The following is a 17,634-nucleotide window of genomic DNA, read 5'->3' as shown; positions in this document are numbered from 1 at the left end:
CCATTGCTTTGTTGACATCCTCACTGAGTTCATCTATTCTTCTCCCCAGATCAGTGAGCATCCTTAACACTCTTTGTTTGAACTCTCTGTCAGGTAGGTTGCTCATTTCTGTTTCACTTAGTTCCTTTTCTGGGGTTTTGTTCTGTTCCCTTACTTGGAATGTATTCCTTTGCCTCCTCATTTTGTGTCTTTCCCTGTGCTTGTGTCTCATATTAGGTAGCTCCACTATGTCTCCTGCTCTTGGATAGGTGACTTTATATGTGTTGCCCTAGGAGGTCTGCAGTGTGCTTCCCTCAGTTCTCAATGTTCCAGGGTTGACCCCTATGTGGGATATGGTGTCCTTTTGTGGCCTGTTTGCTCTCCCTGTAGGCGCCCAAGGAGGCCGAGTTATGCTCCTGGCCAGCTGTTGTAATGCTCAGCTGCTTGTAGTTGTTGTGGGCCCTTCAGTCTCTTTATCAGGTGTGGGGAGCCCCAGCACAGTTGGCTGCAAGTTCTAATACCACATTTGTGTTGCAGTATTTCTTTTAAGTGAGTAGGCTCCCAGTGTGGCAGGTTGCTAGGCTCAGGGGCTTACAATTGCCACAAGCCTCCAGCCTTTATGTCACTTGTCAGCTCTCTGAGGATTGCAGCTGTGTGGAGCTGGCCTCAGGCACTGGAGCACCCAATTGTTTCAGGCTTTGGAAGGTGGGGCAAACCCCCTATGGGGGTCTTTGAGGAGCACAAGTCTTCTGCAGCTGACAAGCCCTGCCACCCACAGGTCCACACACACAGTCAACACAGTCCTGCCCTGTGTGCGCATCCCGACCTCCTGAAGTGGACCCAGTCTCTCCATCGCGGAAGCCCAACACACTCCACCACCGCCCCACACTCTCCACCCACTCCTTGTGCATGCCCTGCCCCTCTGAAGTAGGCTCAGTTGCCAGGCTGCAGAGAATCTAGTCACCAATCTGTGCAGGCCCACAAGTTACCTGAGGGCTTGTTGTTGGGTGGGACCAGTCCCTAAGGTAGGCTGCCTGCCCTGGCTGAGCTGGATTAAATTAGTGCTCTAGTGGGTGGGGCAGACCTGGGCCAGCAGGCCCCAGGGAGAACTCCAATGGCGTCTGTGTCAGCACGCCCACACCAGGCCACAACAATGGCCGCTGCCAATGTCCCAGTCCCTGGAGAGGTCTCACCTCTCACCGAGATGCACTCAGGGCCTATCAGGTGAGTCTCTTTTCACCAAAGTACTGTGCACCTTCTTTCTGGTGATTTTAGGTTGCTTTCTGAAATGGGTGAGTTTGCATGTGGGCCCTTTAAGAGCCGGTTTTAATTTCTTTGTGAACTAGCTTTTCTGGGGGTACTCCCCAATGTTTTAGTAGCAGGCAAAGTCAGATATTATGCCACTCATCTGGATTGTGCTGGGTCCACAAAATGCCCCCAGCAGGGGCGCTCCTGGCCTCAGGGCCCCGCTCCTCCAGGGAGGGCTGCATACCTCTGGGCTGCTCCCGGGTGGCTGTGAGGTGCTTTGGCTTGTGAAGGCGGCGTTTTTCCTCTCCAGAAGGGAGTTTCTGCCTCTTCCACCTCAATTAGGATTGTCCTTTGTTGCAGGAGTTCCTCTTATCCAGTTTTCAGTTCTGTCTCAGGGGTAATTTTTCCACGAGTAGTTGTAAATTGGTTGTGCCCACAGAAGGAGGTAAGTTCAGTGTCTGCTTATGCTGCCATCTTGACCTCTGTCCTCCTCCCAGCTCCATTTTAAAACACCTTGATGTAAGTGACTCCATTTTATTTCACCTTTCACACTATGTTTTTGGATAATGTGCAGCTCCACAGAGACCCCCATCCCACCTAGCCCTAGCCCTCCAACCACACTTTGATTCCTCTCCATTTCCTTGGACTCTTAGCTGTAATTTAACTTTAAATCAAAATATGTATAATCCTTGTACCCTGGCTGTTGCATTAGGGGAGTTTCTTCAAGCGCAAGTGGATCCCATTCTCGGGTTTGAGGATAACCTGGGGCAAGAAGACAAGAGGCCTGGTGGGGTCTGGAGTCTCCTTGAAGTGGAGCAGAATCAGAGCCACCTTTAACTCAGCCATAGCAAAGTGCTGCCCAATGCAGTTCCTGAAGACACCCAGGGAAAGAAAGAGATACTTGGAGCAATGCTGTTTCTTTTGACTCTTAAATAAATTACTAGAATAACAAGGCTGATATTCACAGTAATGCAACATTTTCACAACAGATGTCACAGAAACTTCTATACTTTGGACTCATTGTCCCTGCAAGAACGTGAGCTGGGAGGCTCCAATGTGATCCCCTCCCTAAACAAGGTGACACTTGGAGTTGCTCATAGAATGTGTTTCCTGTGAGGATTGAATGTAAAACATGATTACTATAGTTGATAACACTGTATTGTATTATTGAAATTTGCTAAGAATGTAGAACTTGTGTAGAGGATCCAAGAGGGACTAACCCAGGACCTCTGGAGGCTGCAAAAAAGCAGTGAACTCAAAGGACTCAACAGGTAGGGGAGTTTGGAAGATGGCAGCATACGACGACCCTCAACTCACCTCCTCCCATGGACACAACAAATCTACAATTACCTGTGGGACAATTTCCTCTGAGAGAGAACTTGAAACTGGATAAAAAGAACCCCCACAAGAAGGGACAACACTGACAGGGTGGAAGAGGCAGAAATACAGCTCCACTGAGGAAAAAACATACCCTAACTGTGGTGCTTCATGGCCGGGAACAATCTCAAAGGTACAGAGCTTTTCTCAGAGGAGCAGGGAATCTGAGCTCCACAATAGGCATCCCAGCCCTTAGATTCAGCACAATTGAGGTGAAATCCCATAATACCTGGCTTTACTGGCTTTGAAAACCAATGGGGAATATGCCCAGAAAGATATAGAACTTCAGAGAAAGAAAAACCTGTTCTCAAAGGGCCCACACACAGATTTACCTGATTCAGAAACCAGCGCAAAACACCAGATAGAAAAGTGCATAGCCCATGGGTAAAAGAGACTCACTTACTAACCTCAGAGCGCATTTCAGAGAGGCGGGAGGTGGCTAGGCCCACCCCCCTCAGGGACTGAGATACTGGTGGCAGCCATCATTGTGACGTAGTTCAGTCATGCTGACACAGATGCTGGCAGCCACCATTGGAATTCTTCCTCTAGCCTGTTAGTGCAGGGGTCTACTTGATCCATTAGAGCACCCAAAGCAATAGAGCACTGCCAGGGCAGGCAGCCCACCCCAGAGACTGGCCCCACTGAACAACAAGCCTGCAGCAAACTTATGGGCCTGGGTAGGTGAAGCATGTGGGACCTCTGCAGCAGGGCAAGTGGGTCCACATTGGCAAGGCACGTGTGCAGGCCTGTGTTGGTGGGGCATCTGGACCCACAGCAGACCCGTGCCACTGGCCAACGTGAACAGTCACACAGGGGATCTACCCTGTCTTCAAAGGCCTGAAACAATTGTCTGTTGCTGTGCCTGAGGCTGGCTTCACCCACCTGTGCTCCTGAGACAGCTGTGTGTCAGGGAAGCATATGCACCAGAGGTCTGTAGCAATTGTGAGCTCCTGAGCCTAGCAACCGGCCACACAGGGGGTCTGACTCACTTAACATAAAAACGGCAGCAGTTGTGTGCTATTAGACCTCATAGCCAGCTGTGCCACGGCTTGCCCCAGCCAACAGAGTGACCGCAGCAGCCACATGCAGCTGAGCTTTACAACCAGCCAGACTGGGGTTCAGCCCAGCCTACCCATGCACCCACAGCAATGGCAAACCTGCCACAACAGAAGGGCAGATGCAGCCTACACAGGGGACACTCCTGGAGCATTTGGCACAGGTGACAAAAGGGGAGCACATTGCTGGGCCTCATAACACATCTCTTACATAAGGCCACATTTCCAAGATAGGGAGATGTAGCTGATCTACCTAATATATAGATATAAGCACAGAGACATAGGCAACATGGGGAGACAAAGGAATATGTTCCAAATAAGGGAACAGGACAAATCCTAAGAAAAAGAACGAAACAAAACAAAGGTAAACAATGTACCTGACAAAGAATACAAACTAGTCATAATAGTCATAAGGATGCTCACTGATCTTGGGAGAAGAATAGATGAACACAGTGAGAACTTCAACAAAGAACTGGAAAATATAAAAAAGAACCAATCAGAACTGGAGAGTACAATAATGGAAATGAAACGTTCACTACAGGGACTCAACAGCAGAGCAGATGACACAGGAGAACGGATCAGCAATCTGCAAGAAAGAGTAGAAGAAATCACCAAAGCATTTTTCAAATGGAAAAATGAAAAAAGAGTCTAAAAGAATGAGGACCATCTAAGGGACCTCTGGGACAACATGAAGCATACTAGCATTCATATTATCAGTGTCCCAAAGGAGAAGACAAAGAAAAATGGGCAGAGAACTTATTTGAAGAAATAATGGCTGCAAACTTCCCTAACTTGGGGAAGGAAACAGACATCCAGCTATAGGAAGCACAGAGAGTACCAAACAAGATGAACACAAAGAGGCCCACACTAAGACACATTATAATTAAAATGTCAAGAACTGAAGATAAAGAGAGAATCCTAAAAGCTGCAAGAGAAAAGCAACCAGTTACATACAAAGGAAACCCCATAAGGCTAACAGCTGACTTCTCAGCAGAAACTTCAGGCTAGAAGAGAGTGGCATGATATATTCAAACTACTGAAAGGAAAAAACATACAGCCAAGAATACTTTACCTGGCAAGATTATCATCCTGAATGGAAAGAGAGATAAAGAGTTTTCCAGACAAGCAAAAACTAAAGGAGTTCATCACCACTAAACTGGTCCTATAAGAAAAGTTAAAGGGACTTATTTAAGTGGAAACTACAAATAGAAATAAGAAAATTATCAATGAAAAAATATCACTGGTAAAGGCAAATATGCGGTAAATTGACCACCTATAAACAGTAGTATGAAGGTCAAAAGACAAAAGTACTAAAATTATCTATTTCCATGATAGGAGGTTAAGGGATACACAAAAATAAAAGGGTAAAATATGATAACAAAACCATAAAATGTGGAAGGGGGAGTAAAAGTGTAAGACTTTTAGTAAGAGGTCACACTTAGAGACTATCAACTTAATACAGATTGCTATTTACATAGTTATTATACATGAACCTCATGGTAATCATAAACCTAAAACCTATAGTAAATACACAAAAGACTAAGAGAAAGAAACCCAAACATAACAATAAAGAAAACCATCAAATCACAAGGGAAGAGAGAAAGAGAAGAAGAAAGGAACAGAGAAGAACTACAAAAACATCCAGAAAAATAGTAACAAAACGGCAGCAAGTACATACTTAACAATAGCTACTTTAAATGTCAATGGACTAAATGTTCCAATCAAAGGCTGTAGGGTGGTTGAATGGATAAAAACCCAAGACAGACCTAAAGACACTCACAAACTGAAAGTGAAGGGATGGAAAAAGATACCTCATGCAAATGAAACCAAAAAGAAAGCTGGGGCAGCAATATCTATATCAGACAAAATTGGATTTAAAACAAAAACTGTAACAGGAGACAAAGAAGGGCACTACATAATGATAAAGGGACAATCTAACAAGAGGACATAACACTTGCAAATATCCATGTGCCCAAAATAGGAGCAGCTAAATACATAAAGCAACCATTAACAGACATAAAAGGAGAAATTGACGGTAACACAATAACAGTAGGGGACTTTAACACTCCACCTACATTAATGGATAGATCATCCAAACAGAAGATCAATATGGAAACATTGGCCTTGAATGACACATTAGACCAGGTGGACTTAGTATATATATACAGCTGATTCCATCCAAAAACTGCAGAATACACATTCTTTTTGAATGCACGTAGAACATTCTCCAGGATAGATCACATAATAGGTCACAAAATAAGTCTCAATAAATTTAAGAAGATTAAATAATAGGCAAGAAAAAGAAAAGAAAAAACATACAAAAGAAAAAACGAACAAGTGGGACTATAATAAATGAAAAATCTTCTGCACGGCATAGGAAACCATCAACAAAATGAAAAGAAAACTCTCCAACTGAGAGAAAATATTTGCAAACTACATATCCAATAAGGGGTGAATTTCCAAATTATATAAAGAGCTCACACAACTCAACAACAAAAAAACAAAGAACCCAATTGAAAAATAGACAAAGGGGGCCAGCCCGGTGGCATAGCAGTTAAGTTTGTGTACTCCGCTTTAGCAGCCCAAGGTTTGCAGGTTGAGATCCTGAGCGCAGACCTATGCACCACTTGTCAAGCCATGCTATGGCAGGCGGCCCACATATAAAGTAGAGGAAGATGGGCACAGATGTTAGCCCAGGGCCACACTTCCTCAGCAAAAAGAGGAGGATTGGCAACAGATGTTAGCTCAGGGCTAATCTTCCTCACCAAAAAAAAAAAAAAAAATGGGCAAAGGATCTGAACAGACATTTTTCCAAAGGAGATATACAGATGGCCAACAGGCACATGAAAAGATGTTCAACATTACTAATTATTAGGGAAATGCAAATCAAAACCACAATGAGATATCCTCTCATACCCATCAGAATGGCTATAATTAAAAAGACAAGAAATAACAAGTGTTGGACAGGACGTGGAGAAAAGGGAACCCTCACACGTTGCAGGTGGCAATTTAAACTGGTGCAGACACTATGGAAAACGGTAAGGAGAGTCCTCAAAAAGTTAAGAATAGAACTACCATATGATCCAGTTATACCACTGCCATGTATCTATCCAAAGAACATGACAACACTAATTTGAAAAGATATATGACCCCCCCTCAATGTTCATTGCAGCATTGTTAGCAATAGCCAAGACTAGCAAGCAACCCATGTGCCCATCAATTGATGAATGGAAAAAAATGTGTTATATATATATATACAATGGAATACTACTCAGCCATAAAAACAGACAAAATTCAGCCATTTGTGACAACGTGGGTGGACCTCAAGGGTATTCTGCTAAGTGAAATAAGTCAGACGGAGAAAGCCAAACACCCTATGATTTCACTCACATGGAAGATAAAAACAAACACATAGATATAGAGACTAGATTGGTGGTTTCCAGAGGGGAAAGGGGAACCGGAAGGTGAAAGGAGTAAAAGGGCATGTGCGTATGGTCACTGATGGTAATTAGTCTTTGGTGATGAACATTATATTTCAATTTCAACACAGAAATTGAAATATAATGATATTCACCTGAAGTTTATATAATGTTATAAACCAATGTTACTTCAATAATAAAAATAAATAACATAATTAAATTGCAAAAAAAAAACAAAGTAGAACAAATGTTCTCACACACACAGAAAAAGATAAATATGTGAGGTGAAGCATGTGTTAATTAACTAGATGTGGAGGAATAATTTCACAATGCATATGTACATCAAAGCACCACAATATGCACTTTAACTATCTTACAATTTTATATGCCAATTATACCTCAATAAAGCTGGAAAAAAAAATGGACTGTTTCTCCTGTGTTGCGAGGGGAACTGCATTGAGCCTGTGAGCAACAGCTTGCACCGTGGGTGCAGGGCAGGAGTATCTGCCACTCCACAATGTGCTCAAGGATTATTTTGGGCTGATTATTTTTGAGAATGAAAGACTCAGGAAGACACTTTGACCTTCTCTCTAACTGCCTAAAAGAATTTAAGATAGAAGGCCTGTGCCAGGAAGGAGCTGTGACCATAGGTAACCATGGTATAGTACGAACTAGGTCCGGTAGGCAAGGAGAAACCTAGCAAGGCCCATTTGACCGATGTCCTCTCTGTGTCCCATTGTCTCTAGATGGCCCAACAAACATTTGCTTACTAAACATTAACTCTTTCCATCTTCCTGTAAATGCCTCCTTTCCACTTTGAAGGTCCAGACCCCTGCCCATTCACTCTAGCCCCGAATGACATATATACGCCTGACTGTCTTTGGAATTTTCCATGCTTATGTAATTCCCTGTAGCACATATTAAACTGTTTGATTTTCCCCTGTTGACCCGCCTCATGTCATTTTAATTATTCGACCAGCCATAAGAACCAAGAGGGGAAGGGGGAAAATTTCCCCTCCCCCACATGGGAGAGCTCTCTGAGGCATGGTGGTATAGGATGTGATGGACAAGGGCGTTGCCCTTTGTGAAACTAACTGGCCCTTTCAGGGCCTCAAATAGGCACAAAGATTTATCTACCTCATGGTCAGGTGAGAAGACAGGGTTCCATGAAAGAATTTACAGAACTGAGGGGCTAAAGGGAGAAAGCTGTTCCCAAGTAAACATTTTGGTGTATTTTCAACAACTTCAGATTGTCCTTACCTTGGTTCCCCTGAGAATGGTAAGAGGGAGTGGCGGTGTCTCTGATCAGAATTCTTTCAAGAGAACCTCAAGGGCTCAAAGACCTGAATTGAGAGGGCAGCCCCACCACCATCTCAAAACACCATTGATCCATTTCTTAAGCTACGACTTAGCACTGATCAACAGAAACATCCTGTGAGCTATATAGGTAATTTCAAATGTTCTGTTAGCCACATTTTTAAAAGGTGAAATTGATTTCAATAATAGAATTTATTTAACAGAAAACATCATCATTCCAAGTACTCAATATAAATAATTGTTATGGAAATATTTCACATTTTTTTGCACCATATCTTGAAAATCCAGTGTGTACTTTACATTTCCAGCACATCTCAGTTCCAACTAGCCACGTTTCAAGTGCTCAGTGGCCACATGCGGCTAATGGCTACCACACTGGACAGAGTAACTCTAGACCTGCAGACGTTGTGTGGCCTCCCAGTGGACTAGTCTGCTACCCAGACTAAGTCGGGAGAGAGCAGAAATACTATGGCCAGTGGTATTACTTTCACGTTGGAGGTAAGACTGCACCCACTTAGAAGTCAAGCCAAAATGATTATGTGATCAGCTGTTACCAAGACATGTGGTCCAACTTCCCATTACACGTAACAGATCTTAAACCCTAGCAGCTTACGTAAAAGGGAGTGTCTGTATGTGTTGTGAGTGTTTAGTTTCAAGAACACTGAACCAAGGAACTGAGGTATGCTACATATCTTCTTTTAGCCACTCCAGATCCTCTCTCCTCCCTTTCCCACCCTGCTCTGGATGCCAAGAAGCTGATCCACATGGTTTCCTGTTGGGTTTGGCCAATAAAATTGCATTGATAGGCGATCTGGAGAGTGGGAAGAGAGAGTGGTTGGCTTATTTACCGCAGGGCCCCTCCCTACGAGGCTGCCTCAGGTTGGCTGCAGGCTCTACTGAAGCCACAACTCCTGTCTGATGGACTTTTCCAGCAGCAGTCTCTCTCCAGGTTTGTAACCCTCTCTCCCATGTCCCATCAGGCCTAGAAGTGATAAGCACTTCTGCAGTTGTTTGCTCCATTCTGCTTTTCCTAAACCCTACCCATACCTTTGTAAATAGTTCCTTTATAAAACTCTCCTCAGTTGCCCAACTTGAGTGTGTCATCATTTTCTGCCAGAACCCTGATTGTTACATTGAGGAAAGGGAGTTTGTGTTTCCTGAATTACTGTTGAGAGTCTACACTCTTGCAAATATCTAGGTCACTGCTTGGTAGAGCTTGATAAGTAAGTGACTCCTGTAAAGACTGTGGCAATTTAGAGCTGATTGTGAGGCATTACGTCAATCTGTTTATTCAAAGCAAAGAGGAAGCAGGAATAGGGAAGCAGACAGCTCTCCTTTGGTGGAAAAGTTTTTCATTTTTGGGTTTTATGTTTATTTTTGCTTGCTTTGTGTCATTTGCCACTTCCATGCACAGCTGACAAAAAGTGACTTGCACAGCATTAGTTGTTTGACGTGTTTACATGTAAGACAGTCATACCTTTGGGTTTTCCCAGATGGCAGGGTTGTGGTGAAGACATCAAATACTGAGAACCATGGTTATTCCTGAGAAAGGAGGAAAATAACCAAGATTGCGAGAGAAAGAGCAAGTTGTGGGCTAAGGTTATGCCACTCTTCAGTAAGACTTTTGTTCTTGAAGGGAAAGAGGTGGCTTCTGCCAGAGCTCTGGGTGCTGGAGCTGATGCCCACAGTGAAGGATCCGTGGGAATATGAGGCGTGGTGACACCTTAGTATTTAAAGCAATGATCTATTTAATACATGATTCTGTCTTAAGGAGCTATAGGTATCATGTAAAAAGGGTAACCCGTGCATATGTTTTCTGCTACTTCTGGAAATTACTTATGTATCTATTAATGGACTATAAAGCACCCACTGGAGACAGTTTGGGTGCATAAGAACAGAACTGTAATTCCATCATGCAGATCCAATGACAAGTTTCTATTGGTTCTGTTCATATATGGAAGTTGGGGAATTTTGTCAAATATCCATATGGTTTGGAGATTTTTTTTAAAAAGACAGATGAGTGAGAATTTGAGGATTATTTGGTTACCAGAAATAATTCTGGTAAATTAATTCTGGATCAGTCAGCAAAGTCACAGTAAGTGACAGGCCATTGGTGTTTGCTAAAAACAATCCTGTCGGCTTGTTTCCAAGGGCAACAGAATCAATAGAATATGGACTCAGAGGAATGAAGGGTGTCTCATGCGACCCCTCTGCCTCCCATTCACCCTACTGAAAAAGCTGTGTTGTTCCGAAGAGCACCTGCCTCCGGGCGCGGACCTCTGCGTGAGTTCTAGTTCTGCTCATCTGCACGTTGGAGTCCCCCAGTGGGTTTTGGCTACACCAAAAATATTGCAAAGTTCTTTGTAAACTGCCAAGCACTGCATAGCGTCTGCTAAGATCGTGTTCCATGGGGGGGAAAATGAGAGAATTTGTTTGAAGGCTCTCTGTAAACTATTAAATGCTGCACACTTATCAGGGTAATATTATATTGATGATGAAGAAAAAGACCTCCCTTGGGTCTTCCAGATAAAGACAACAGTGCTCATCTCTCATGAAGTCTCACCTGGGTCTCAAACTCAGCCAAACAACAATTATCTTAGAAACCATGCCCCACAATCAAAGAAACCCTGGGTTGGGATTCTGGCAACACAGGTTCTGGGCGTAGCTTTGCTGCAAATGGCTATGTCCTTTGGAGAAGTCTCTGAAACCCATATCTGATCAAGGCATTACCCACTGAGCTCTTAATAGGTGTCCAGCCCTAAGCCAGCTGTCCTTAGGATTGTCTTTTGATTCTTCCAAGAGTTGAGAAACACACTGGTCTTCATCCCTGTGTTCCCAGGATCCCACAGTCTCTAGGAAACTTTAGGAAAAGAATGCAAAGACCTGCGGGCAAGGAACATCCATCTGGGATGGTACTGGGGTTGCTGAGTTCTCTGGAAATGGATGGGACTGGAGAGGCCAATCGGAGTGACTCCTTGATGCACACTGTGGTTTATGACATCTCACCCAGCTGGTCCCTGTGAGGAAAAGGGAGGGAGGGAAGGGAACTCAGACTCCACATCCAGTTTGTAAATACCGATATTTATTTTTCTGTTTGATATTTGTTCCTCGTAAATATCATTCTCAGACTAAAGCTATTTTGCCAATTGGTTTACGTAACAAAAAGTTAAAATGGGACTCTTTCTGCCTCAGGATCAGCCGAGGTCCGAGAGGAAGAGAAACCAAACAGGTGCCAAATATCCTCATTATAAACTGAGGGTGCTAAACTAATAGTAAAGGATTTGCTAAGGAGATTTCTGAAAACCAGTTTTGCAACCCTTAGCTCCTCATATAAATCAAGAATGTATAGCGATTGAAGAGAGGAGGCTTAAGAGTTTTGAGAGGAAGAAAAAAAGCATCCTTTAAAAAGAATTGTTGGAATGCCAGAGTGCCAAGGAGAAAGGATGAGGGTGCTCCACTCCTCCATGTGAAGCAGAATGGGGCTTCAGAAGGGTCACTAAGTTGATTGACATGTGCTCCCTGGCGTTTGGGGATCACTGGACTGATAGGAAAGGCTGTGACTCAGAACAGACAGATGGGCAGGGGAGAGCAGCAGGGTAAGGCAGGAATGCTCCAGTGTGTCCTGAGGACCAACGAACCTGCAGGAGGAAGAGCTCCAGACCCAGACTGAAAGGAACTCTGACCTAGGACAAGAATTCCTTTACCCCACGAATCACCATTGCAAAGTCCCACTGAGGGAATCCCCAAGAATCCCACAGATGCTCCCATCGAGAGTAAAAGGAAGCATTGACTATCCACCAAGCTCCGAGGACAAAATCACAACTGTACCAGCTCCGTCCTGGGGCCATTTCTAGAAGGGTCAGAAGCAGCAGCTACTGGGCAGGGGAGGAGCTGGTCAATAAGGAGAAGCCACCACAACCCCTTGCCCACCACTGGCTTCTAGACCCAAAGAAGTACTGAGCTGGGTGCGGGGGAGACACTCCAAGTGGATGAGAAGTTGAAGTTTTTATTATGACACCACACCAGACAGCTTAATTACTGAAATTACCCTTGAGACTACCCTTGAGATTTAAATGGATTGGAACACTATGAGATTCACCCAAGATTACACCCCGGAGACGAGAAGAACTTACCCCACACTGCAAGTGTGAAGTGCCAGCGGGAGAAGAATAAAGTTTCTAATTTGCATCCTAGCTGGTCAGGTTGGTTCAATAAAATAACTAACTGCATTCACTCTGTTTGCTTTATTGTATTTCTATTTGCTTTTCTGATTACTTATTTTGAACGCAGGCTTTGGCCATCAGGGAATGTGAAATTTTAATTTTTGAACACTTTCCTCCTCAAACCCAGAATAAAAAGGGCAATTCTGCTTAGCCTGTCACTTTGCACATTTAAGAAAAACAATGTTGTCCATCTCAGCCTTGGTGCAAAAAGAAGAGAGGAATTTTAACCCAAAGCAGAAATGGGCTGACAAGGAGCCAAATGGAGATGTTGAACAACTTTCTAGCTTTTCTAGAAATTGTTCTTTGCAGTGTGGTTTTATTATCTGTCTAAAAGAATTATACATTCTCAGAATGCTATGTACAAATTTATTAAATATAACCATAAGGCCATATTATAGAATAAAAATATATTTTATTCTCTATAATATTATTGCCATTTCTCTCACTACAATAAATGTTAGTTAGTGGATCCTCTGGACTTTGCTTTCTCACCTGGCAAAGATTTCTTTTTTTGTTTTCAAACTTCACATAGGCCAAACAAGAATGAGGTAGGTCAATATTTGAGTCGTATATACATCCATCCTAATTAGGGTTAAACTATCTAATCGATGTTGGGACGTGGTATACAGTGTTTCCAAATTAAGTAAATGACCAAAAAAAGTCTAATCAACACTGCATTTTGTACCATATGGATTCGACTTTTGATTTATGGTAGAAATGACTATTACTTCCTTATCGAAAGTGACATCTCTACTATACCTACATAAATTCAAATTTTGCTCTATAAATGTTCTAATTAAGCTGACCTTTGCACTTAAAATGTGGTGTTTTCCCCTTAGTCATGGGGTTCATTGCCCTCAGCACTTCTATCTTTCTGCCCCTCTGATAGCAAAACAATGATAAGCGAAATATCAAGCTGGGGAGAAGAGTGCAGTTTATATCAGGGACATGTGTTTTCTCTGCAAACAGCATGACTGACGGACAAATCCATAACCTGGGCTTAACTAACAGCAAAATATGCTCAAAGTCTAGCAAAATAGAGTTGAAGTTTTCCACCTGGCTACTCCTACCCATCCTGTAAGAGGCAGCTTAATGTCAGATCTCCTAGTCAGTCTCCTCAAGTCCCCATGCCAGGTTAGGCACCTGTCTTCTAAGTCTCTGTGGAGCCAGCACATATCTCTCTCTCATCACGCTCACTATGTTATACTGCAATTACCTGTATGGGCCTGGCTCCTGTACTAGAGTGTGAGCTCATTGACGGCAGGACCCACGCCAAATCTTGCACGTTTTTTTAGTGCCTCGGTACTTAACATGTCCTCAGTCCATATTTGCTAAACTCAACTATAGGATGTATCATTCAGTACTATGTTCAAAGTCCAAAACCAATCCTGAGGAGAGAATAAGGGGATGGGAGAGAATGTCCACAATGAGGCTTAAATGATGCAGATGCTCACTCAGGTCCCTCAGAAGAGGGGCCTACTTGAGCCCAACCATTCAAGCTCCAAATGCAAGTCTAGGGATCAAGTCCTCATTTCCAATGTGCCAGAGCCTGGGCGAAAGACAGAAATTGGACATTTTACAGACCACTGATTAGAAAAGCAATGAAATAGACAACTTACAGATGAGTGAACTTCTTTTGCAAAAGACAAAGGATAATTTGAGGCCCCCTAGAAAAAGAGCAGAATGGTAGCCTGCCTCTTCTGCTTCCACATACATGTATCTTGAAGCACTATGGTCACCAAGGTACAAGAGGAAAGAATAAAGCAGAATCCCAGGAGGAGAACTAGGATGAAATGTTGAGGGATGCAGATCTTACTTACCAGGTGATGGAAGACCCGTCTCCCAGGATGCCCCTGATCCCCTCCCGGCATCTCTCCTGATGCTCAGGGCTCAGAGCCAGGTGGTAGAGGAGCCAGGAAATGCCCCCTGCCATGGTGTCCAAAGGTCAGCATCTGAGAAGCTGTCGCCATTTTCAGCCTAGAAAGGACAGGAGAGATATTTTTATGCAATGTCAGTTTATAGATGTTTGGAGCCCCAATCAAAATAATGGTTTTAAGGAAAAAAATTAGAGTTTCAAATGAGAGTTTCAATTTTAATTCAGTCACCAAATACATATTATGAGCGACACTTTGCCCAGAGCAAAACTGAGAACAAAGTTAAATAAGGAAGCAGGACTTGCAAGGAGTTCCTCCAGTCATCTTGCCCGATTTATCCAGATTCCCAGCACTTCCTCCTTAGCATTTTACCATCTTACCCTGTGACCCATTCTCCTGTGCTTCCCTGCACTACTATGTGTCATTATGATAATCTTGTCAAACCAGTAGAAAATTCAGTCTTCTCTGACTCCTTCTAGTGACAGAGTTGCAGCATTCTATCTTTACCTCAAACTATATGGAGCCAACCCATCAATTCCAAAGTATTGTTAAATTTACTTCATCAATTTTGCCTGTGTCTTCCCTCCTTTCCACCCATCCACCTACTCACACAATTAACTAGATATATGAGCAGGCTCAGAAATTTGAAAAAGATTCACCTGGGCAGAAATGACAACATCCAGAAAACCCTGGTACTTCCTCTTATGAGTGTTATCCTGCCTCTTCTCATCCTTGAGGGATTTCTTTCTATCTCGGATTATTTTTTCTGGGCTGGAATAATAATTCCCCATTACCAAAGAGACAGCAAAGTCAATCGAAGTAAAATAAAGTACAAAGCAAACCATGTCCTGTGAATAGCTTCACATTTTACCTCATTTGCTGAGGTCAGAGTGGGTATATTATATTTAAATAGATTTAATTTTTGCAGACATTTATTTTCTCATCAATTAACAATCTTTGATCAAAGCTCCAAAGACAAGCACAACAGACCAAAAATATACTTTATATAATCAGGTAGGTAATATAATGAAGATGACTTCAAATTTAGGTTCAAGTGACCAATCCTTCTTTTCTTCCACAGGCTAATATCTCACTTTCATGGAAAAGTTATCACATGAAATGGAGTGAAATGGAAGACAGACAAAGATATGCCAACACATGTATAATTGAAGTGGCTAAAAGACAGAAATATGGAACAGGATATTTAAAATGATAATCCAAGAAAACTTCCTGGAAATAAGAGAAAATTCAAATCTACATATTAAAGGGCTCACCCTCTTCCTGGAAAACTTGGAACAGAATAACCAATTCCAATACATATCCTAGTAAAACTATTCAACATTAAAGACAGAGAAAAGAAAACCCTCAGAGACTCCAGATGAAAACACCAAATGAGATTTTTTTGGGGGGGTAGGAGGTGAGGAATATTGGCCCTGAACTAACATCTGTTGCCAATCTTCCTTTTTTTGCTTGAGGGAGATTGTCTCTGAGCTAACATCTGTGCCACTCTTCCTGTATTTTGTATGTGGGATACCACCACAGCATGGCTTGATGAACGGTGTCTAGGTCTGCACCCCGGATACACTCCATGAACCCAAGGCTGCTGAAGTGGAGTGTGTGAACTTAACCACTATTCCACCAGGCTGGTCTCCTAAATGACTTTTAAGGGTAAGAAAATTAAGCTAGCATCATACTTCTCAAGAACAAGAAAGAAATTAAGGCAAGATTAAAGCATTTTCAAGAAACTCAAGGAAACAAAGTGTGAGATAAGTATTTTATATCCAGCAAAATTGTCCTCTGAGTTTCAAGTCTACTGAGAAACAGTTATCAAATTGTATGAAATAAAATACTATGCTCATGAGCCCATCCTGAGGAATCTATAGTGGACAAGCTTCATCCAACCAAGAGACGACTGGGACAATGTCAAAGATTTAATTCTAGATCTCAGACTAAAATAAGAATAGCGACATGGGCAGAAGAATAACACATAAAGATTAAAAGTAAAATAATGCAACTAGACACAGAATTATAACATAAAACACACAGTAAAATATAATAATATGACAATATTGAGATCAAAGATGTCAAAGATTTCAATAAATAAGAACAGGAATGACTGACTCACTAAATTAAAAGATTTTCAAATTGGCTCAGAAAGTGAAACCCAACTATGTGCTACGTATAAGAAAAACACATAAAACAAAGTTATTTAAGATGTCTAAAAATAAAGGGGTGGACAAGGATATACCAGACAAATGGAAATGAAAGCAGGGGATGCAATCCTGATATCAGAAAAAGTAGAATTTGAGTAAAATCTCATCAAACAACATCATTTTTTAATGCGAAAAGTCATGATATCACAAGATGTAATACTTGGGAACATACACACACACTACAAACACAGCAGGACCTATTTAAACCAGAAACTGCAGAATATTTGCAAGGAAAAATAGGTAGAACCAAAGTAACAATAGAAGTCTTTAACATACCACTCTCAGTACAGGACAGGTCAGGTAGACAAAAATAAGATGTAGAACATCTAAACAAAAAAATAAGGCAGAACACATGCGCAGAAATATCAAGCACCATACCTAATAATAGAGAACATGTCTTCTTCTCAAGAGCACATGGAAAATTTACAAAAATTGATCATATATTAAATCAAAGAAATCATGAGTAAGTTTCATAAAGGAGAAATATTATAACAGTGCTTTCTTTTTGTTTTTTTGTGGTGTTTTCTGCAGGGAAAGATTCACTCTGAGCTAACATCTGTTGCCAATCTCCCTTTTTTTTTTCATTTTTTCCCCAAAGCCCCAGTGCATGCTCCTATCATAGTTGTAAGTTCTTCTAGTTCTTTTATGTGAGTCGCTGCCACAGCATGGCTACTGATAGACGAGTGGTGTGGTTCTGTGTCGAGGAACAGAACCCAGGCTGCCAAACCAGTGAGAATGCTGAACTTTAACCACTAGACCATCAGGGCTGGATCATAAACAGTGCTTTCCAACTGTAACTGTAATTACATTACAGTTAGTAATGTAATTAAACTAGAAATTTGTAAAAATCAAAATATAAAAAAGCCTTTCTGCCTAGAAATTTACAAGCCTTCTATTAATTACCTTTTGGGTGAAAGGGAAATACAAAC

The 17,634-nt window shown here is 42.2% G+C and overlaps 1 pseudogene; it reads right to left on the bottom strand.

Annotated features, from left to right (window-relative positions):
* Window positions 1-1,935: 1,935 nt before the first annotated feature.
* The window catches only part of LOC101408181 (cytochrome P450 4X1-like), a 29,319-nt pseudogene continuing 13,620 nt past the window's right edge, over window positions 1,936-17,634 (bottom strand).

This window comes from Ceratotherium simum, chromosome 22 (assembly GCF_057802395.1).
Source record: "Ceratotherium simum simum isolate JZ-2026a chromosome 22, ASM5780239v1, whole genome shotgun sequence".
NCBI lineage: Eukaryota > Metazoa > Chordata > Mammalia > Perissodactyla > Rhinocerotidae > Ceratotherium > Ceratotherium simum.
This window is presented reverse-complemented; position numbering and strand designations above follow the sequence as displayed.